The 23,354-nt window shown below is 47.7% G+C and overlaps 1 protein-coding gene across 4 annotated transcripts in view; it reads right to left on the bottom strand.

Moving 5' to 3' along the window:
- URB2 (URB2 ribosome biogenesis homolog) overlaps positions 1-23,354 on the bottom strand; it is a 235,290-nt gene that overhangs the window by 192,090 nt on the left and 19,846 nt on the right. The window lies entirely within an intron of this gene.

The following is a 23,354-nucleotide window of genomic DNA, read 5'->3' as shown; positions in this document are numbered from 1 at the left end:
TAGGGTCACATATGGGGTATCGCCGTACTCGGGAGAAATTGTTACAAATTTTGGGGGCTATTTTCTGCTTTTACCCTTTTTAAAAATGAAACACCTGTGGGGTATAAAGGTTCACTTAACCCCTTGTTACGTTCCCCGAGGGGTCTAGTTTCCAAAATCGTATGCCATGTGTTTTTTTTTTGCTGTCCTGGCACCATAGGGGCTTCCTAAATGCGGCATGCCCCCAGAGCAAAATTTGCTTCTAAAAAGCCAAATGTGACTACTACTCTTCTGAGACCTGTAGTGCGCCAACAGAGCACTTTTCATCCCCATATGGGGTGTTTTCTGAATCAGGATAAATTGGGCTTCAAATTTTGGAGGGCATTTTCTGCTATTACCCTTTATCCCATGTTATATTTCCCGAGGGGTCTAGTTTCCAAAATATTATGCCATGTGTTTGGTTTTTTTTGCCGTTATGGCACCATAGGGGCTTCCTAAATGCAACATGCCCCCCAAAAACCATTTCAGAAAAATCTCCAAAATCCCCTTGTCGCTCCTTCCCTTCTGAGCCCGCCGAACACTTTACATAGACATATGACGTATGTGCTTACTCGAGAGAAATTGGGCTGCAAATACAAGTAAACATTTTCTCCTTTTACCACTTCCAAAAATTCAAAAATTGGGTCTACAAGAACATGTGAGTGTAAAAAAATGAAGATTTAGAATTTTCACCTTCACTTTGCTGCTATTCCTGTGAAACACCTAAAGAGTTAAAACACTGACAATGTCATTTTGAATACTTTGGGGGTGTAGTTTTTATAATGGGGTAATTTATGGGGTATTTCTAATATGAAGACCCTTCAAATCCACTTCAAAACTGAACTGGTCCCTGAAAAATAGAGTTTGAAAATTTTGTGAAAAATTGGAAAATTGCTGCTGAACTTTGGTGTCTTCCAAAAGTAAAAACAAGTCAATTTTATGATGCAAATATAAAGTAGACATGTTGTATATGTGAATAAAAAAAAAAAATGTATTGGTAATATACATTTTCCTTACAAGTAGAAAGCTTCAAAGTTAGAAAAATGCTAAATTCTCAAATTTATCAAATTTACGGATTTTTCACCAAGAAAGGATGCAAGTTACCACAAAAATTTACCACTATGTTAAAGTAGAATATGTCACGAACAAACAATCTCTGAATCAGAATGATAACAAAGCATTCAAGAGTTAATGTTTAAAGTGACAGTGGTCAGGGGGCGTGGCTTGGCGGTTGAGATGAGCGGTCGCACGCTGTGAGTGCTCCCGCTTAGAACCTGCATTTAACTTATCCTGAGGTGAATCCTGGAGTCCCTGACCCCACAGACTCGGCTGAGGACCCGCATTATGGCCTCTAAACAAGACCCGACGAGAAACAAGGATCGACCGGCCGTAGAAAAGCTCCGGGACTATGCCCACGCAGACAGGCAAGATGGCGCCGCTCAGGCCGGGGCGCGTGTTCCCCCAGCGGCTGCGGAGGGAGGAGAGGCTTCACATCGTGAAGAGGGCGCTGATTCTACTGACCTTACCCTTCGGGAGGTGAGCGATACCCTCCTGTTGGCGATCCAGACATGCCGCACTTCTCTCACCGGCAAGCTTGAAGAGGTCAGGGTGGACGTGGGCCTCCTACGGCAGGACTTTCAGACCTTGAGGGAGCGGGTGACTGAGACTGAGACGCGCATCTCCACCCTGGAAGACACGGTACAGCCTCTTCCCTCTTCACTCCGTGAGGTCCGGGAGCAGCTGGATTTGGCCCGTCAGAAGAATGACGACCTCGAGAACCGGCTGCGCCGGAATAACAGAGTGATCGGTCTCCCTGAGCGGGCGGAGGGTCAGAACCCGGGGGCCTATGTGGAGTCCTGGATCAAAGGGCTCTTCCCGGATGCCCCCTTCTCAGCTGCTTAAGCCGTGGAGAGAGCACACCGAGTACCATCTAAGCCACCGATCCCTGGTGCGCCTCCTCGTCCCCTATTGGCGAGGTTTCTCAACTGCAATGATCGGGACTTGATCCTCCGCTCTGCCCGGCGGCTGCCGGAGATCATAGTGCAGAACGCAAAGGTGTCCATTTTCCCGGACTTCTCCTCTGATCTTCAACGCAGGAGGGCCTCGTTTACTTCTATCAAGGCGCGGCTGAGAGAGAGAGGGGTACCATACTCCATGGCATACCCTGCCCGGTTGAGGATCGTGGATGGTGACCGGGCGGTTTTCTTTACTTCCCCGCAGGATGCGGATGACTGGCTATGGCGCCAACGTTGATCCGGATCCTGTAGGTGACCCAGGATTACGTGGTGAGATGGAGATGCTGGTACAGGACCTCCTGCCGTGACCTTTACCCTCCCTCCCCTTGCCTCTATCCCCCTGTATGGCCCCGGTCTCCTGGACCCCTTTGCGGAGCTCGAGGTACTGTGATTCCCCGGGAGGGTTTTTTTTTTTTCTTTCCCCCGTTTCCCCCCCCCCCCCCCTTCCCCTCTCCTCCCCCCTCCCCGGGAGCCTGGTCTCCCCAGGCCCTCCATTCTCCCCATGCACCTGATGTCTCCCTGATGCTCCCAGACCTTACCTCTCCCTTCCCTCGCCCCCATCCTGTTGCTTACTTTGGACTGCTGTGTGCCCTGATTCGGGACTGTTCCTCCGGGACTACACAAGGGCCCTACCCTGGCCCTCTGAAGGGATTTATTCTGCCCCTCTCCAGTCTCCCTGCCACGTCACCCTGTCCCTTTTCCCTGGGTCGGTTCATCTATTTATTTTTTTATTTTTTTTATTTATTTATTTTTTATTTATTTTGGAGTCTCAGACTTGGAGGACATCGGCCGCTGGATTACTATTACACGATCTCTATCTGGTCTCCTTCCCCCCCTCCCTGATGTGCCAGTTTCCCCCCCCCCCCCCCCATAGTGCCTGAGACCTTTTGTTCCTCGATTACCTGGACTGTCCCTTGCTGTGGGACTACTGTTTGCTGGGATTATTATTTTTGTTTTTCTTTTTTTTTATTATTCTTTTTTATTTTTTTCCAATTGTGGGGGGGTCGGGGTGGCGGGTGGACAATCTCCTGAGTCGGGGATGGGATTTACTGTTGATCATATATGTTTTATCATTTTCTATTTCTTCTCTCTTTCTCCTGCTTCCCCTATCCTTCTCTCCTTCGCAAGACCCTCCCTCCACCCCGTTTTCCCCCTCCCGTCCCCCCTCTCTCCACCCCCCCCTTTTTTTTTTTCTTCTTCCCTTCCTCTCTCTCCCTGCTTTCTCCTTTTTTTCCCTTCCCCCCGTTTTTATTTTCCTGTATTTTCTTCCACTTCTCTCGGGTCCCAGTTGGACTCATATTCTTTTAATGATTGATGAACATACTCAGGGTTCTCCACTGTTAGCATGTATGAGCAGGTTCTCCCCACTAGATGGAGCTGTTGCTCCACTGATGTTTATGCAACACTGGTATAGTTATGTTTACTGTTTGATTTACTTACTGGTCCCCTACTTAGTTTGGGGTTTCATTTTGCCTCCAAGATACCTACCCGCGAGGTCGCCTATTAGTTGGGTTTTTTGTCTTACCACTTCAGTACCATGGCCTATATATGGTCCCGCGCATCCCTGTCAGTGTTTCTCACCCCGGCTGGGGCATATATGTCTTCTCTGTCTACCTCTCCCCCTGCTGTTTTACGTGTTGTCTCTTCTTATGGCTGATATTAAGATAATGTCATGGAATGTTAGAGGAGCACGCACCCCGCGCAAGCGCACTATGATATTCTCCCATATTAGAAAGTATCAGCCTCATATTGTGGCACTGCAGGAGACACATCTTACTCCAGATAAAGCTGGACAGTTTTCTAAACCCTGGGTCCAATGGTCCTTGCACTCCTATCACACGTCCTTCTCAAGGGGGGTTTCCCTACTGGTTAGTCGGAGAGTAAGGTGGGACCCAGTTACAGTACGTAAGGATTCACAGGGTCGTTTTATCTTTGTATACGCATTTTTAAATAATGTGCCTTTTGTCTTCTTATTCATATACAACCCTCCCCCTGCTTCTATGGATATACTCCATAGGGCGGTTACCTTCGCAGCTAGTTATCCCTCTGCCCGTGTCCTCTGTATGGGGGACTTCAACATGGTACCGAATCCGTCCCTAGATCGCCATAGCCCCAGGGGGATTCCGGTGGGAGTTGGGGGTGGCCCTTTATCGCTGTTTTTGGAGGAGGTTGGATGGGTATACATTTTTAGGGCCAGGTACCCTCAGGCTAGGCAATACTCTTGTCACACTGGGCAGAAATGCGCTGTCCAGGATCGACCTTGCATGTGGCAACTCGCTCCTTCTTCCCCAGGTTTCAGCGGTTTCCTATGAACCGCGGGCTATATCAGACCATTCCCCCCTAATGCTTGATGTCTCCATGGTAGATCCTGGTTCACCGCGGAGGTGGAAAATCCACCCTTTCTGGCTGGAACAGATAGGCTCCTGCGACCGTATTCCGGACCAGCTTCGAGTCTTTCTTGAGGCCAATTCCCCTGGGAGTTCCCCCATCCTGGTGTGGGAGACATTGAAGGCGTATTTGAGGGGATGCTTGCGCTCCACTATCTCCTTTCTCAAAAAGTCAGCGTCTAGGCGGGAGGAGGAGCTGGCTGGATGATGTGCGGAGCTGGAGGCCCGATACGTTGCGGACTCATCCAAGGCTAATAAGGTTGAATGGCTGAGTGCGGGGCGGCAATATATGCTGCACCTCTCAGAGAAGGCCAATAGAAAGCTGTTTTTCACAAAACAATTCTACTTTGAACATGGCAATCAATCTAGTAAGCTGTTAGCACATATAGTCAGGCAGAACTCTTCTGCCCCTGCGATTCTTAAGATAGTGGCCTCGGATGGGTCCGAGCTGTTGGGGGTTGCGGACATTGCGCGTTGCTTTGCCACATACTACTCTAATCTTTATTCTTCACAGGTGCAGTATGGTGCTGAGGAGCTGGACACCTACCTGGACGGTATTGACTTTCCGGTACTATCGGATAGTGATCGGATGATGTTGGAGGCCCCCCTCTCCTTACTGGAGATTCAGGATGCCATGGGGGACATTACTAAGGGTAAATCTCCGGGCCCTGATGGCCTTCCACTGGAGGTTTACTTGCGGTATTCCGACATGCTCCTTCCATCCCTGCTTGCAATGTTTGAACGGGCATTTGAGGATGGTATTCTACCTGCCTCTATGTATGAGGCAACCATAGTTGTCCTCCTAAAACCTGAAAAAAATCCTGTGGAGTGCGGTTCTTACAGACCCATTTCGCTGCTGAATCTGGATTATAAGGTGCTTACGAAAGTTTTAGCTAACCGATTGAACAAGGTAATCCTATCCATAATTCACCCAGATCAATCCGGCTTCATGCCTGGCAAATCCACATCCGATAACATCCGTAGGGTACAGGCGGCCGTCCAGGTGGGGGAACGCTCTGGGGGGAGATTGGGCTTTGGCGTCGCTGGACGCCGCCAAGGCCTTTGATTCCGTGGAATAGGGTTATTTGCAGGCTACCCTTGTTAAATTTGGTTTTGGTCCTAACTTTAGAAAATGGGTGTCCCTCCTGTACAGATGCCCGCAGGCCCAGATCCTGGTGAATGGTGTGTGTTCTTCCCCATTTGCTCTCGGCCGGGGCATGCGTCAGGGGTGTCCCTTGTCCCCGCTTCTGTTTGCGGTGGCAGTGGAGCCCCTCGCCCTCCGCATTCGGCAGGATCCTGGCCTCCAAGGTATGTCTACGGGGGGCCGGGAGGAGCGCATAGGCCTCTATGCCGATGATATGGTGTTATTCCTCTCTGACCCTACATTGATGCTTCCTTACGTCATGGCACTCATGGACCGTTTTGGGTATTTCTCTGGTCTACTCATCAACTGGACTAAGTCTGCAGTGATGCCGCTTCTGTCTAGGGATTGGCCCCCGGTAATGAATGGCCTCCCGGTGGTTTCCTCATTTAAGTATTTGGGGGTTCACATCCACAGAGATCCTTTGCTTGACCTGTCCGCCAACATACTCACTCTACTTCCTTATGTTAAAGCGAAGTTCCGGGTGTGGGCCACGCTCCCATTATCGGTTGCTGGCCGTATCAATCTTATTAAACTCATTGTCTTACCTAAGTGCCTTTATGCGCTGGAGCATGCCTCAGTGCCTGTACCTAGACACTTCTTTGATTCTCTTCACTCCCTTCTTTCACCATTTATTTGGGGCCCCAATAGACCTAAAATTCAGCTAGCCATGTTTCAACGCCCCAAGTTGGCGGCGGGAATGTCACTCCCTGATTTTTATTTATATTATTTGGCCGGTCAACTTCGGTATATCAGGCACTGGATCTCTGGGGATGTGGTGCCGGATTCCGAACAGTCCTTAGCTAGGTCTGTCCCGATAATGACCCTTAGGATGCTGCTAGATAGCCCTGTCCTTGGAGGTGGAGCTTACCTCCAACTTCATAAGTTGGCCATAAAGGTATGGCGGGCTGTTAAGGGAATATATGGCTATACTGACATCTCTGAGGATACCCCTCTATGGCATAATCCTCAACTTCCTCAAGTGAGCGATGCTCTGGACCCAGTCTTCTGGCAGAACGCGGGGGTGCTTACTTTGGGGCATGTTTATCGTGACAATGTGCTCTGTTCATTTGATCAGTTGCAATCCAGTCATGCTCTTCCCAGAAACAGTTTTTTTAAATACCTCCAGCTCCGACACGCCCTGAATGCCCAGTTCCCAATGGGGAGCCCATTGATATCAGCGTTTCCCCTCATTGGGGTTCTGAAGTCACAGGGTCCCAGGGGGCTGGTGTCCATCCTGTACACGCACCTTATTCAGGCCAAGAACTCTCGCACTCCAGTACCGGCGGTCCGGCATTGGGAATCCCATATCCCTAATTTGACTAAGGATGAATGGGAGGACATTTTTTCCTCCCACATGTTAGTGTCCCCGGCAGCGAATAATAAATTGATCCAATTGAACATTATACACTATAGTTATATCACTCCTTTAAGGCTCCATAAAATGGGTCGTTCAGACTCCGATGCTTGTCATCGCTGTAGCGCTGCCAGGGCAGACTTTTGGCATTTGATATGGGCCTGCCCCTATATCGCAGCTTTCTGGCATGCAGTGCTCACTTTTTTAGCTACTCTGGCTCAACCTTCCCTATCTCTTGATCCTTTGATCTGCCTTTTTGGTATCTTAGATGAAGAGATATGGACACATCACGTACGTACGTTTTTGCGGGAAACTTTGTTCTTGGCCAGGAAGGCTATTGCTCTTAAATGGATGGACCCCGGCTCTCCTACCCTGACTCAATGGAAGGCTATGGTAAATGCTACACTGCCTTTCTCACACATAGTGTACAAAAATAGGAAGTGCCCGGGTAAATTTTATTCTGTGTGGGGTGGTTGGTGTTCCTCTCCCTTGACTCAATGCTCGTACTCTGTGACCTCCTCTGGGACAATGTAAGATACATTGATGCTATGCTTGCTGTCTGTTGTCTCTACTTACCTTTGTTTCTCTTTCTGTGTACATTTGTCGATTCTTTTTCTCTTCCTTGGATGCGTGGGTTGCCTTTCGGGGTTATTTATTATGGGTTATTTGATGGTACCACTAACTAGTGATAGTATTGTTGCTCCTCGCGGGATGGTATACGATTGCTAATTTTGTCGAATGTTCGCCTTCTTGTTCTATTTTGTTTTCAGTTTACCTACCTCAGTTGGGTAGTGTCTTATGACTTCGATGTATACCATGTGATGTAACCTGGAGTATCCTGTCGCTTGCATTCTGTATTTTGATGTATGGTCTCATGACCCTTTTCTATGTACTGTAGATATGCTTCGTGTTCACTTTAATGGGCCTGTGGTCTAAAGTTATTTACTTTTCAATAAAACGAATAAAAAAAAAAAGTGACAGTGGTCAGATGTGCAAAAAAAGCTCTGGTCCTTAAGGCCAAAATGGTGCTTGGTCCTTAAGGGGTTAACCTTTTAGATCGCTGTTGTCAAAGTTGGGGGAGGGAGAGCGATCCACTGTGGAGGTAGCCGGAGGTCTTACACCTCATCATCCATGGCTGCTGTCGAACTGTATTTGATTGAGCCTGCCTGGAGCAGGCTAAACCAAATGAGCCCAGATAACACAGATCAATGGAGTTCAATAGAACTGCATTGTTCTGTTTGAAGAATCTAATGATTCCTCATAAAGGGCCTCCTAAAGTGAACTTAAAAAAATGTAATAAGTTTAACCCCTTAACGACCATGTGAAGCAAGCTTCGCATTTGCTGGACCCGCGGCTAATACCGGACATAGCCGATCAGGCTGATGTCTGGTATTAACCCTTTAAACCCCTTCATTAACCCTATTAACCCCTTCAAAATTGATTGTGGTGTCCAAAATGGGAGAAATCAATGCCGGTTAGCTCAGGGGAGCTGTTCGGGACTGTGGTGGTTAAATTGTGGCAGCTAAGAGGACAGCGGGAGGTGTCTTATCTCTGTCAGATCGTCGTTTGATTGCTCCAAGCCTGAGATCCAGGCTTGAGCAATCGAGCGCAGATTTCACTGATCAATGCTATGCTATGGCTTAGCATTGAATAGTATATGCAATCAAAGGATTGCAAGTAATAGTCCCCTATTTGGGGGAGGGGGTGAATAAATGTGATTTAACCCCTTCTAAAATAACAAGTTTAAATGACACCCCTTTTCCCATAAAAAAAATTAATAAAATAAAAATTATATAATATATCTCTATCTATATCTCCCTATATTATATATGTAAACTAAAATGAACAAACATGTGCGGTATCGCCACGTGCGTAAATGTCCGAACTATAAAAATATAATGTTAAATCGTAAATGGTCTACACGTAAAAAAAATTTCAAAGTCCAAAATTGCGTATTTTTGGTCACTTTGTACAGTCATGGCCGTAAATTTTGGCAATCCAATGTTGCTGTTACTGTCTGGAGAGAATCACACGTATTCACCGACCAGTAGGGATCTGCATCTGGTCACTGGCTACCTATACCGTGCATCGCTAATTGGGACCTCCATCCCGGGTCTCGGCTAGGAGGACTACTTTCCGTGGGTCTGAATGAGTGGTCCCTATCGGACCGGTTTATTATTTATATAGCTGGCACTTACAGACTTATTGCCAGAGTAGGGATCGACCGATTATCGGTATGGCCGATAATCACGATTTTGGGCATTAATCGCGACCCCAACGCGACCGCACCCCCCGAACAGAGACCCCCACCCCGACCCACCACCGTAGTGCTGGGCTGTATACCGGTATGGATTTTTGCCCATACCGCTATACCGGTCGGGCCCCTCCCCCACCCTCCAAGTCAATAAAAAAATAAAAAATTAAACGTACCCGTAATGGAGGTACATCGTTCCTGTAGTGTCCGGGGGAGTTCCGGGTGAACCAATCCGGGCTGTCCTTCTCCGGCGGTCATCTTCTCCACTCCGAGCAGGCTCCGGCCTAGTAGCTGCATAGACGCCGCTGCGCAGCAGCGTCTATGCAGCGTACTAGGCTGGAGCCTGCCCGGAGTGGAGAAGATGACCGCCGGAGAAGGACAGCCGGAGAAGAAGGACAGACCGGACCGGTTCACCCTCCACCCGGAATGCCGCCGGACACTACAGAGGGAGGATAAATAGCTGATAACTTATACCGGAATATCGGTATAAGTTATCGGCTATCGGCCCTAACCTCCACCGATTATCGGTATCGGCCTTAAAAAAAACGATATCGGTCGATCCCTATGCCAGAGTATCAAGTATTTCTTTGGTTTCCTATCCATTCCCCTGATGAACCCCGCATTGCTCCTAAATATCCATATAGGGGGGGGGGGAACGCGTCGGAATTGATTACTGCATTATTTGTGTCTTATCTTGTGACACTTGTGATTATAGGAAACGCGCTATTTGACTGGGCCATTGGCTAATGGCCCTGGCATTACACCCATTGTGTATTTTTGGTGTTGATTAATATTTTCTTGAGGACTACTATTTTATGCTGTTATTAAATGCTAAGTTTTAGTGAGCTAATCTTACTCTTGTGAATTTTTGTCCATTGGCTCCGCATACATCTGTATATCTGTGAATTTGCAGTGAAATTTTAAAGTGAGTGATGGCATTACAACGGACAACTGGTCGCACAAAAAACAAGCCCTCATACTAGTCTGAGAAAGTATTAGAGAGTTATGATTTTTTTAAGGCGAGGAGGAAAAAACGAAAACGTAAAAATGTAATTGTCTGCGCCCTTAAGGGGTTAAACTCACCTGGGGGATGTAACAGGTGTGGGCAATATAAAAATGACACCTGAAAGCAGATTAAAAAGGAGAGAAGTTCACTTAGTCTTTGCATCTGTCTGTGTGTGCCACACTAAGCATGGACAACAGAAAGAGAAAAGAACTGTCTGAGGACTTGAGAACCAAAATTGTCAACAATCTCAACGTTACAAGTCCATCTCCAGAGATCTAGATTTCCCTTTGTCCACATTGCGCAACATTATCAAGAAGTTTGCAACCCATGACACTGTAGCCAATCTGGGCGTGGACGGAAGAGAAAAATTGATGAAAGGTATCAACACAGGATAGTCTGGATGGTGGATAAACAGCTCCAAACAAGTTCCAAAAATATTCAAGCCGTCCTGCAGGCTCAGGGAGCATCAGTGTCAGCGCGAACTATCCACCGACATTTAAATGAAATGCTATGGCAGGAGACCCAGGAGGATCCCACTGCTGACAGACATAAAAAAAAAAAAAAGCAAAACTGCATTTTGCCAAAATGAACTTGAGTAAGCTAAAATCCTTCTGGGAAAACATTTTGTGAACAGATGAGACCAAGATAGAGCTTTTTTGGTAAAGCACATCATTCTACTGTTTACCGAAAACAGAATGAGGCCTACAAAGAAAAGAACACAGTACCTACAGTGAAATATGGTGGAGGTTCAATGATGTTTTGGGGTTGTTTTGGTGCAAGGCATCATGAAATCTGGATTTTGGCATTATGAAACCAACGGAGTTTGGGTCGCACTGTACAGCCCAGTGTCAGAAAGCTGGGTTTGCGTCCGAGATCTCTGGCCGGCTCCTTACATGACAGTGCGCTCAGCCTATGACCGGTTGGGGCAGGACATCGCTGCGGACGGTGATACGCCGACGGCTCTGTGACGTCTCCGTCCCCAGGAAAATTGAATGAGGTTCACACCGCTGGACCGTGAGGCCGAAACCGATCCAGGTCTCTTTTTTTCGAAGGGCATCTTTCCCAAACAGCAATTTTAAAGGACAACTGTCGTGCAAGACTTTTATATTTTGCTGTGCCCGGGCTGCAAAAATAAACTTGAACATTCAAGGCACAGCAATATATAAAAGTCTTGCACGACAGTTGTCCTTTAAAATTGCTGTTTGGGAAAGATGCCCTTCGAAAAAGAGAGACCTGGATCGGTTTCAGTAATTTTTTCCAAAGGGTGTGCAACCAAATATTAATTTAAGGGCGCCAATAATTTTGGCCAGCCCATTTTTGGAGTTTGGTGTGACATTATGTCCAATTAGCTTTTTTTACTTCCTTTTTTGGTTTAGTTCCAATACACACAAAGGAAATTAGCATGTGTATTGCAAAATATGTGTTACTGCAATCCTTTTCTGTGAGAAATACTTCATTTTCTTGAAAATTTTCCAGGGTGCCAACATTTATGGCCATGACTTTATACCCTAACATTTTTTTTTTTTTATAAAAAGTGATCAAAAGGTCAGATCAAAACAATTATGGTACCAATAAAAACTTCAGATCATGGCACAATATCTGAAGTTCATACCATCCCGTATACGGAAAAAAGGAGATTTTTTTTTGTACTCCCCGTAAAATCTCTCGTAGCCTTCATTGGGGGACACCTAACTGATGGGTATATGCTCCTGCCACTAGCAGGCGCTGACACTAGGAATAAGTTGGCTGCTCCCTGGCAGGATATACCCGCCCACCTGCAGTGAAGCAACCAGTTTTGTCACAAAGCAGTAGGAGAAGCCCGCAAGGAAATACGTCTGAAGGACCCCAGAAAGGAATACCAGAACCAACCCAAGAACCAGAAAGAAGAAAAGGGTGGGTGCGGTGTCCCCCAATGAAGGCTACGAGAAAGATTTTACGGTGAGTACAAAAAAATCTCCATTTCTCGGTCGCTCTTCATTGGGGGACACCTAACTGATAGGACGTCCCAAAGCAGTCCCCTAGGGTGGGAAAAAACAACCGCCAGCTAAAAAGACCGTTCCAAGACTGAACTCTCATGCCCGCAAGATCTGTGGACGAGTCCCCAGGTCGTAGACATACTAGGTCCAGAACAATGAATTCCTGTAAGATCTCCCGTCCAAGAACCAGGACACCAAAAGGAAAAGTCCATCCACTGTAGAAACCCAAGGCACCTGGGATATATAGAGAGACAGGAAACCACAGGGAGAAGGGAACCAGATACCCGGGAAAAAACAAAAAACTTTCAGAAAGAAAGGTCTGAGGAGTCGGTGGGGCCGCTCCAAATGTCTAAGAAATGAACCATCACCGAGGCTTAAGGAATCGGAGAGACACCTGAAAAGGAGGCACACTGCAGCAGCGCAGGACAGAGACCAAAGCAATGGGAACAAAAGTGATAGAGTGGTCCGAGTAGACCCGAGCAGCCTCCAGAAACATCCCATCCGAACAGGGATGGAGGGAGAACCAATGAAAGCACAGCTTGGGCTCCCAGGGACTGGCATAGGAAGGAGCACTCCGGAAGACTGAAGAGTCAATACAGAACGACTGACACAGACAAAAGGGTAAGGAGGACATACCCCTTCCAGGGAGAGCACCAAGCTGTGACAGTGGACAGAAAGCACACAAGCCTAGACTGTAAAATCCACTGTTGATTGCATCTTAGCAAAAACCAAATAGTCCCTCCAGGAGGGAAAAAACAAGGGTGGTCGAGACGACAACTCAAGTACAGACCTACGACAAGCACCCTGATCCCCGCACCCCAAGAGCGCGCTAGGCGCAGAAGGATCAGGGAAATGCAATACTGGGTGGACGAAGCCCCCCAGGCTCCAGCGGCAACCTGGAGGAGCCACCGTGCGATCCAAGAGGGATTGGAGCCCCGCACTCAGAAGCTGGACAAAAAATACAAGACCTGTTGAGGGTTAATCCAGAGGTGCCTCCTCGTCACTATGAGTCACCCAGGACAGGGACCCTGGAAAAGAACACCCGGAAGTACAGGGAGGGGCCCCATGTCGGAACAGAGGAGCTCAACCGACCCGGAACTGCAGAAATCAAATCTCCAGAAGCCCCTGGGCGCAGCAAAGAACGTGGCTTTACACCCACGAAGCGGTCCTAGCATATGTAGGAACACAGACACGAGGACCCCACGGCAACTGTGGCGTACCAAGACTGCAGACACTGTGAAAACGCAAACATCCAAAGGACCAGCAGGAAATGAGTTAGGCTCGCAGCAGATCGAGAGTGCAACCTAAGAAAAGGAGAACAAAGTGACGGTGCTGTTGCAGTAAAAGGCCCCGGAACCCACAAGGAAGAAAAAATGTGGAGCAGGATAAAGGCCGACAGTGTGACCTACAGGAAGAAAAGGACCTAAGAACCCACATGCACACACACTGCAGGGCTGTACCTGGGAATGAGACCAGACTACAGCTGCAGAGGCAGCCGAATGTGGGAGGTGACCAGGTGGATTGGAACACCAAGCAGACACAGTCCGGCCATAGGGCAAAGGGACCGTGGCCACGTTTGGTCCTGCAAACGAAGATGCCCAGTGGAGAGAGATACCAGCCTGTAGACAGAGTAGCAGAGAGGAACCTGCCAAGCAGGCAACCCTGTAAACCAGCATGTGGTACAGTGTATAAGGCTCATGGGACAACTCTGAGTTCAGTGGTGAACTACCGTCCACGGGGCGACAATGCATGGTAGATGACCCAAGGCAGCCGTCTGCCTGAGCAAGGAAACCCCCTAGGCGTAAGGGAAACAGCCAGACCAGAGATAACTGAGCACCTACGACAAAGGTGGAAGGGCGGGGAGGCCAAGAAACCCCACCCCAAGGAGAGAGAAATAGGGAAGCCGAGGGACCTAGGAATGCATCCCTTACGTCCCGTATAGTGTCCGTGGGACATGCTGGGTCGGTTCCACGTATGCGACGCACATCATCTGTCGAGAGACAGTCGGCAGAAGAAAATATGCAGACAACTGTCTGGCTTACTGGAATGAGTCCCTAGGGGACAGCGAGACATCCCAGCGGAAACCTCACAGTAGTGAGGGTTTGGAAGTGCAGCCGCAGATACACCGGTGATGTGATGCGTAATAAGTGGCGCAGGAAACTCTGCAGACCACTACCTGGTAGACAGGTATAGGCCATGGAAGACGAATCATTGCATTGGCACCTCGCTCGGTAGTGAGGTACCAGCCTCAGATCCATCAGTCATGTGATGCATGGCCGGCGGTGCGGGCAACCATACAGACCACCTGCTGGCTCACTGGTATGGACCATAACAGAAATGGAATACTCCGTCGGACGTCACACACAATAGTGAGGTACCGAAACTGCAGAAGCAGTGACAATAGCTGTATGATGTAGGACAGGCGGCGTAGAAAACCAAGCAGACGAATGTCTGGCTTACTGGTATGGGTCCAAGACAACGATGCATCCCATGGGCACCTTACCAGCAATGTGGTACCGCAACTCAAGTTGCAGATACAGAAGTCATCTGAAGTTTGACAGGCGGTGAAAGCAACCCTGCGGATCACTGTCTGGCTAACCAGCGTGGATCCACAGAAAACAACAATGCTAGCATTGGCACTTTGGTGAGTAGTGAGGGACCGGAACCCCAAGTGCAGATACATCAGCCATCTGATTTATGACAGGCGGCGTATGCAACTATGCAGACCACTGTCAGGCTTACTGGCAAGGATTCACTGAAGACCACCATTCATCCCATCGGTACCTTACTCTGTAGAGAAGGACTGGAACACCGGCCGCATACAACAGCCGTTTGATGTATGACAGGCGGCGTAGTCAAATATGCAGACCACTGTCCTGCCTACTGGCATGGATCCACAGAAGACAATCATTCAAACCATCGGTACCTCCCGCTCAGTAGTGAGGAACCGGAAGGCCAGATGCAGATGCATCAGCCGTGAATCATGTGACCATCGATGTAGGAAACCATGCAGACTACCATCTGGCTTACTGAAATGGGTCCGTAGAAGACTTTGTAATGAGCCTTAGGGTCCTTAAGGCACATCGGTTCAGTCCTCCATTACTGGTATGGGTCCTGAAGACATATCAGGTCAGTTCTCCATACACCGCACCCGGCAGTGGGGTATCAGAACTGCAGCAACAGATACATGGAGGCAGGGCCGGCGTGTGAGGCCAGGGAGCCAATGCGCGGTCAACGCTCGCTCCCGCCTGTTTGACAGGCAGGGAGCGAGCGCAGGCTGAATGAATTAGGACCGATTGCCCGGCCGGCATCAGTCCAAATTCAAGCGTGACGTCATGCCAGCCTGCAGCCTGTTACTAGGAGGCAGACCCCTAGTGGCCGGTTTTCTAAATTAAAATAAACTATTTCAATGAATTTTTTTTATTGATTTATATTATTATTAGAGATGTTGTAGAACATAGGTACTACAAGATATAAAAAAAAAAAAAAAAAAACGTGCCCATTTAACCCCTTGCCGCAGAACGCTGGGTTTATACGGCGCTGTGGCATGGGTGGGTTATGAAGCAAGCTCAGAAGTTGAGCCTGCGTCATACCCGCACGATCCCGGCTGCTATCAGCAGCCAGGACCCATGGCTAATGCCGGACATCACCGTTTTGGCAGATGTCCGGCATTAACTCTTTAGCCCCCTATGGGAGCTATAACACTGAAAAAAAAAAAAAAAAAGTGAACAAAAAAGTTAAACATCATTTAATCCCTTCCCTAATAAAACTTTGAATCACTCCCCTTTTCCCATAAAAAAAAAAAAATGTAAATAAAAACAAATATATGTGATATCACCGAGTGCGTAAATGTTCGAACTATAAAAATATATCGTTACTTAAACTGCACGGTCAATGGCGTACGCGCAAAGCAATTCCAAATTTGGTCACTTTATAACATTAAAAAAAATAAATAAAAAGCGATCAAGAAGTCCGATCAAAACAAATATGGTACCAATAAAAACTTCAGATAAGGGCGCATAAACTGAGCCCTCATTCTGCCCCGTATATGGGAAAATAAAAAAAGTTATAGATAGGGGTCAGAAGAGGACAATTTTAAACGCATACATTTTCCTGCATGTAGTTATGATTTTTTTCCAAAGTAATAAAAAATCAAAACCTATATAAGTAGAGTATAATTTTAATCGTGTGGACCTACAGAATAAAGATAAGATGTCATTTTTAATGAAAAATGTACTGCGTAGAAACCGAAGCCCCCAAAATTAACAAAATGGTGTTTTTTCTTCCATTTTGTCGCACAATGATTTTATTTTCCGTTTCGCAAGGATGTGGAAATCCTATTGCCCAACGCCCAGAACATGTAGTTCCGGGCGCGAGACCTGTGAATTTTTCGTAGATTTTGCCCTGTATTGGGCAAGCGGGGGCAGAACTACTTCTCCCATATTTTTATTTAACGCTGGGGTGAAGTGCAGAAGTAGATGCAGACTCAGGGTGTATGGAGGGGGCGGTAGCCCCCAGCTGATTTCAGTAGCCGGGGGCCGCTGCTCAGAGCCTTGCCCCCCGCCGGCGTTTCTGTAATACAGGCTTGTCGCTGGGAGCAGGTTTGCAGACGTGCGCTGCGCAGGCACGCACAAGTCAGCTCGCCCCTAAGGTACCGACCGGCGGGTCTTTAGATTAGTGTGTGTGAGAAAAGACCGTTCATGCGGCCTAGCTGCAAGCGGCTGAGCGCCGGGACTACAGTTCTGATGTCCACTCATGGCCGGCTCAGCCGGAGGCGAGGGTGGATGAATTATTATTATTATTATTATTATTATTATTATTATTATTATTATTATTATTATTATTATTATTATTATTATTATTATTATAGTGTGAGTGTATATGTAATGTATGATGTGGGGTGGGCAGCGGCGGGTGTATGTATGATGTGTGCATATGTGTGTATGTAATGTATGATGTGGGGGGGCAGCGGCGGGTGTATGTAATGTATGATATGGGGGCAGTGGGCAAGTGTATGTATGTTTTGTACAGGGGAGGACTGGCGTTGGGCACTAGGACAGTGCCCAAGGGCCTGTGTCTTGGGGGGGGGGGGGGGGGGGATGCTGCTGCCAGTTGTGCTATCCAATTTTTTTTTTCCTAGTGGCTTCTGGCCACCCGCACTAAATAGCACCAACAGAATCCCGCCCCTTCATACTCGCCCGCCAACCAAGAGCCCCACAGATGCACACAAACACGCCCGAAACCAAAACTACAACTTCCAGCATGTTGCACCATAACAAACTGTAGAACTATAAAGTGCAACATGCTGGGAGTTGTAGCTTTGGTTCAGAGCAGCTGCAGAGCCATAGGCTGCCTAAGGGCATGCTGGGTGTTGTAGTTACTAACTGCAATTCCCAGTATTCCTTGACACAGCCTATGGCTCTGCAGCTGACATGAACCAAAACTTCAACTCACAGCATGTTACACAACCTTAAAGAGGCACTGTCATTGTTAAAAACTTATCAGATATTGCAGGACTCCTTATAATATGACATTTCACAATATACACCTGTTAAAAAAAACATACACCTGAAATTCAAGCTCAAAATAGCCACCACTAGGGGTCGCCGTCTTTTAACCAGACTAGTCTAGATTTTACAGCATACCGGTATCCAGTATAGGAGATTTCTATTGTGTACGCAAAACTACAGATAAAGGATGTGTGGACATGCTTTTACAACAGCTGGAGGCAACACTGCTCTAACACAGTTATTTACAAATATTGCAGCTTCAGTTGTTACTAAACTACAACTCCCAGCATGCTGAAATAGTCAAAGCTTTCTCGGACTCCTGAATGACAAAGAAGTTGATCAGACATTCAGGAGTCTGTGAAAGATGAATGACACACATAGTGACAGCTATGCTGATTAGCATCCAGCTTTACTAGGAGAAGATAAAACAGATAGAACATGTATTCATAAAAATGCTGTACTTTTATCTAAAAAATCCTTGCACTAATTTTATAAAGATCTATTCTTATATTTATACATTTTATCCTGTTATGAATTCACCATAATGTCTTCTGATTACTGCAGGCAAGCTCCAAGTATCTTCCTCTGACACAGAATAAAACCAGAGGTAAGGGTTACAGAGTAGAGAGTACCGATTGGCTGACTGCCCAGGCTTGCTCCTGTGAGGGAGGGAGACAGACACGCCCCCTCCAGCCTGCACAATGAAAAAGTAACTCACCAGCAGATAAATGCTTATATCTCTGGATATATAGGTCCGAGACACAAAAATTATATGCACATGATCCGTATTGGGTCCTGAGTAACATATCACTTTTTTTTGCACTATGACAGGTACCAGGGGTGTGGAAATTTTATAAAAAACTACTTGTCGACGGGACTAAAATGGAGCAAAATCTACTTGTCCCTCATGACGATCTACTTGTCCGGGCCAATTTTCGCTTTTACGCTCTGATTTTTTCCTCCTCGCCCTATAATAGCCATAAATACCTACTATAATGACACCTTTTAATTTTTTAATAACGTATTCTCTGAACCAAAATATATATATATATTTAGGGAAGTGAAATTGAAATAGTAAAAGATAATTTTGCAGATTTGGTGGTTTTTCTTTTCTGCGCCATTTACCTTGTGGTTGAGGTAACATGTTAGTTTTTTACTTTAGGCGCCTGATTACAGCGATATCAGATTTGTATCGTTTACGTCATGTTTTACTAATTCTGAACTTTTTCTAATTTTTTTGCCATTTTTTAACCCCTGTAGCTTTATTTTTTTTCCGCATACCAGGCTGTATGAGGGATCATTTTTTGCGCCATAATCTGTTTTTTGTATCGGTACCATTTTGGTATTGATCTGACTTTTTAATCGCTTTTTAACTTTTTTTTTCTGGGATATTATAAAAATTGCAAATCTGTGGTTTGGTATTTTTATTACATTTACCGTACGGGATACATAATGTTATGTTTTAATAGGTTGCACAATTACACACGAAGCGATACCAAATATGTTTATTTTTATTATGTTTGCATGTTTGTATATAGGAAAAGGGTGTGATTTGAACTTTTAACATGGAAGGGGTTAATGCAGCGGTCTTCAAACTGTGGCCCTCCAGATGTTGCAAAACTACAACTCCCAGCATGCCCGGACAGCTAACGGCTGTCCGGGCATGCTGGGAATTGTAGTTTTGTAACATCTGGAGGGACACAGTTTGAGGACCACTGGGTGTCTTTCAAACTTTTATTAAAACTTTTTTTTTTCTTTTACACTTTATTAGACTTATGAGGAATCATTAGATTCCTCAGACAGATGAATAGATTCTATTGAACTCTATTAATCTGTGTGCTCTGTGATCCATTGATAGAGCCTGGTCCAGCCAGGATCTCTCAATAACAGAGCGGGACAGGAGGAAGCAGAGGTAAGTTCTCCGGCTACCTCCATAGTGGATCGCCCCCCCTGCAATCGCGCTGCGGGGGGGGGGGGGGGAGGGGTGATCCACCCCCCTAGCCCACCAGGGAGCATTCACATGTCCCTTTAGACCAGTGGTTCTCAACCTTTTCGGTGACCGCACCCCCAAGGCCTAAAAGTATATCCACGGGTACCCCCTCACGCGGAACTTGAGACCGAGGGGTACCCGCAGACAAAAGGCGTGTTCTTACCTTTATACTAATGCATCCCATCTCCATCTTAATCCCCTTGTGCTATTATTCCCCCTCAGTCTTACTACCCCTGTCCCACAATTCCCACCTCCCTCTGATTCCCTTTTACCATTATTCCCCCTCCATCTTTATCCCCTTGTGCCATTATTATCCAATATGGAACAAGGGGATTAAGATGGAGGAGGGGGAATAATGATACAGGGGGATTAATATGGGGGGGGGTTGATAATTCCCCCCTCCCTCTGATCCCCTTTTGCCATATCGGATAATAATAGCACAAGGGGATTAAGATGGAGGGGGGATAATCAACCCCCCCTCCTCCATATTAATCTCCTTGTGTCATTATTCCCCCCTCCCTCTGATCCCCTTTTGTCATTTTCCCCCCTCCATATTAATCCCCTTGTGCCATTATTATCGCATATGGCAAAAGGGGGATCAGAGGAAGGGGGGGAATGGTGCAAGGGGATTAAGATGGAAGGGGAGAGGGGAGTAATAAAGCACAAGACATAAAATGTCAATGCCTTGTGCTTTATTACTCCCCCCGCCCCCTCCATCTTAATGCCTTGTGCTCCGTCCCATACAGTCCCCCCCCCCCCCACCCTGTACCATACAGCTGTTTACCTGGCGTCCTGTGGTCCCGTTGCCTGCTGCTTCACGGGATGTTCCACAGGGCCGCACTGACGTGTGACGTCCCTCTTCGCTGTGCGGCAACTCAGCGCAACGTCAGGGGAGGCCACACGTCTCCCTGGCAACCACGCAGCTCACTTACAGTAGCCCCGGCCGCATCTCTGGCCGCGCTACTGTACAGTGAGCTGCCGCGGCTATGCGCTGACAAATACTGGCCAATGCATGGCCGGTATTTGTCAGCGTTTTCGCGAACCCCAGGTTGAGAACCCAGGCTTTAGACGCCGCTGTCCGCTTTGACAGCGGCCATCTAAAGGGTTAATAGCCAGCCGCGGCGATCGCCGCATGCTGGCTATTAGCGGCGGCCCCCGGCTACTGAGAACAGCCGGGGGCCGCAGAGTATGGAGCGGGCAGGAATCCCGAGCCCGCTCCATACATACTGCAGAGCGCCGCATACAGTCTCCCCGTGCAGACGCGCCTCCTCCCCTCAGCTCTCCGAAGCTACAGCTGGGGGGAGTGAAGGCAGAGGACGCAGGTCTGCACGGGGAACAAGAAGCCACGCCCCCTCATCTCCCCCCCGCACGTCTGCAGAGCAGGGGAGAGAGAGACATACACAGCTTCTCATCTCCCCTGCTCTGCTTCGGATCTGCAGTCTGTATGGAGCGGGCTCCCAACTCCTGCCCGCGCCATACAGACTGCAGATCCGCCGCACTTGTCAGGTCCGGCCCTGCTTGCCCGAAGCCGGGCTAAGGGCCGGACAAATTCACCTGCCCGGCGCCCAAAACTGCTAGTCCGGGGCGTCGGGCGATAGAAATTCCACATCCCTGTGACAGGTACGCTTTAACTGTACTACTATACAGTGCAACATGCTGCAACACCCACACAACCATAGGCTGTACCAGGGCATGCTTGGTGTTTTAGTTATCTAGTAACTAAATGAAGCTTCCAGCATTTTCTGACACATAAATTAGAGTAAATAAAATGCACCACATAAACTGGAGAAGCAGAACTCCTATGAAGTCCCTATGAAGGCTAAAAAATAGTGATTAAATTGTTTTAAAAGTGTGTATATATGTGAATAAGCCTCTTTCCTAATAAGTTTCCAATTTTCTTTAAATAAAAATAATGTACAAAAATAAACATAAGTGGTATCGCTGCATGTGGAAATGTCCAGACTTAAAATATGATGTTAATTAAACCATATGGTGAACGGTGTAAATGTAAAAAAGTCCATAATTGCTCATTTTTGGTCACTTCATATGAGAAAAAATGTTTTATGATGTGATTAAAAAGTTACCTCTGCTTTTCCAGGCGGTCCCTGTCACCATTCCCCGTCCCTTCTTCCTATCCCTAGACAGAGCGATCAGGAAATTCATTTGGATGGGGCGCCCGTCGAGGATCTCCAAGACGGTCCTCACCAGGAGGAAACGCTCCGGGGGCTTGGCGGTCCCGGACTGCCGAGCTTACTATCTAGCGGCCACTCTGACACGGTTGTTGGATTTCTTCCACGGGCGCACTTCCAAACGTTGGGTGGCAGTTGAGTTTGGGGACTCCCCGTTTGAGGTCACGTCTCTCCCTTGGTTGTTTTCTTCGTCCCATCTGGACAAACACACGACCGGACTGCCGTGGGTGGTGGGTTAACTCTTGAAGACTCTCCGTAGATACCCATGTAGCTCCAAGACGCTCTCCCAGGATGGGCCACTGACACCACTGACCTACAACCCCTTATTCCCACCGGGCTTGTGTGGCCCCCCTTTTCTGGGTGTTACTGATCCCCCCACTCTCCCTATCAGGAACTTCCTACATGGCACGATAGTTAGGGCATATGAGGATCTGGTGCCGGGCCCCCTCTGCACGCCTACTAGGTACATGCAGTACTTACAGCTCCGACATTTTGTTGACACCACAGGCCGCTCCCTGCAATTGCTCCGACCTCTTTTGCCTTTTGAAGAGCTGTGTGTCTCCGCCTCTCAGCCCTCGGGGGCGGTCTCCCAAATTTATGCTATTCTACTGGATGAGGCTGCTCAGACTCCCTTGCCGTTCGTGGGGGCGTGGGAGGCGGAGCTGCGCACTACATTTGCTCCGTCTGACTGGGCTGCGGCCTTTGCCTTGTGTCACGGTGTCTCGGTCTCTTGTAGGTCGCAGGAGACCAATTATAAAATTTTATCTCGTTGGTACCGGGTCCCCTCGGTGCTACACAAAATGTATCCCTCAGTTCCAGACCAGTGCTGGCGGTGCGGAGGATCCCGTGGCACCATGTCCCATATATGGTGGGAATGTCCCTCCCTGGCCCCCTATTGGGTAGTGGTTATTTCGCGTATTGCACACATTACGGGTTATACCTTCCCCAATGATGCTAAGACGCTGTTGCTGTCTATTCAACCGGCATCTCGTAACACGCCAGCACAGACCCTGGCTAACTTCCTCCTTATGGCAGCTAGGGCGGTCATCCCAAGGAAATGGAAATCTGTTTCACCCCCGACAATCTCTGAGTGGTACAAGGAGATTCTCTTTGTCTGCCGTATGGAGGAAATGATGGCAGACTCATACAATAGGCAGTACAGATTTATTTCAGTGTGGCAACCCTAGCTGTCCTTTGTTGAATCTCCCCTGTTTAGAGAGCCTTAGTCTCCCGCTAAACCCCCCCCCCCCCCTCCACGCTGGTCACCCCACCTCTTCATGAGTCAGTTTTCTCCCGACCCACTAGCTTAGTATGAGAGTTGTGTGTCTGGCTGGCGGTTGGACCGGGGCGATGGCTGCTGGAGAGGAGGTATGTACTGGATTACAGAGCCTGTCTTTCCCTCTCTCTTTCCCTACCCATGTGCTCCTACCTTTCCCCTTTCCCTCCTTTTGTGATTCAGATTTTTTCTCTCCTTTACCTGGTATGTCGGCTGGTTCCCTTTCTTCTCTTTC

The sequence above is a fragment of the Hyla sarda genome, chromosome 3, assembly GCF_029499605.1.
Source record: "Hyla sarda isolate aHylSar1 chromosome 3, aHylSar1.hap1, whole genome shotgun sequence".
NCBI lineage: Eukaryota > Metazoa > Chordata > Amphibia > Anura > Hylidae > Hyla > Hyla sarda.
Note: the sequence above shows the minus strand (reverse complement) of the source record. Positions and strands in the feature narration are given on the sequence as shown.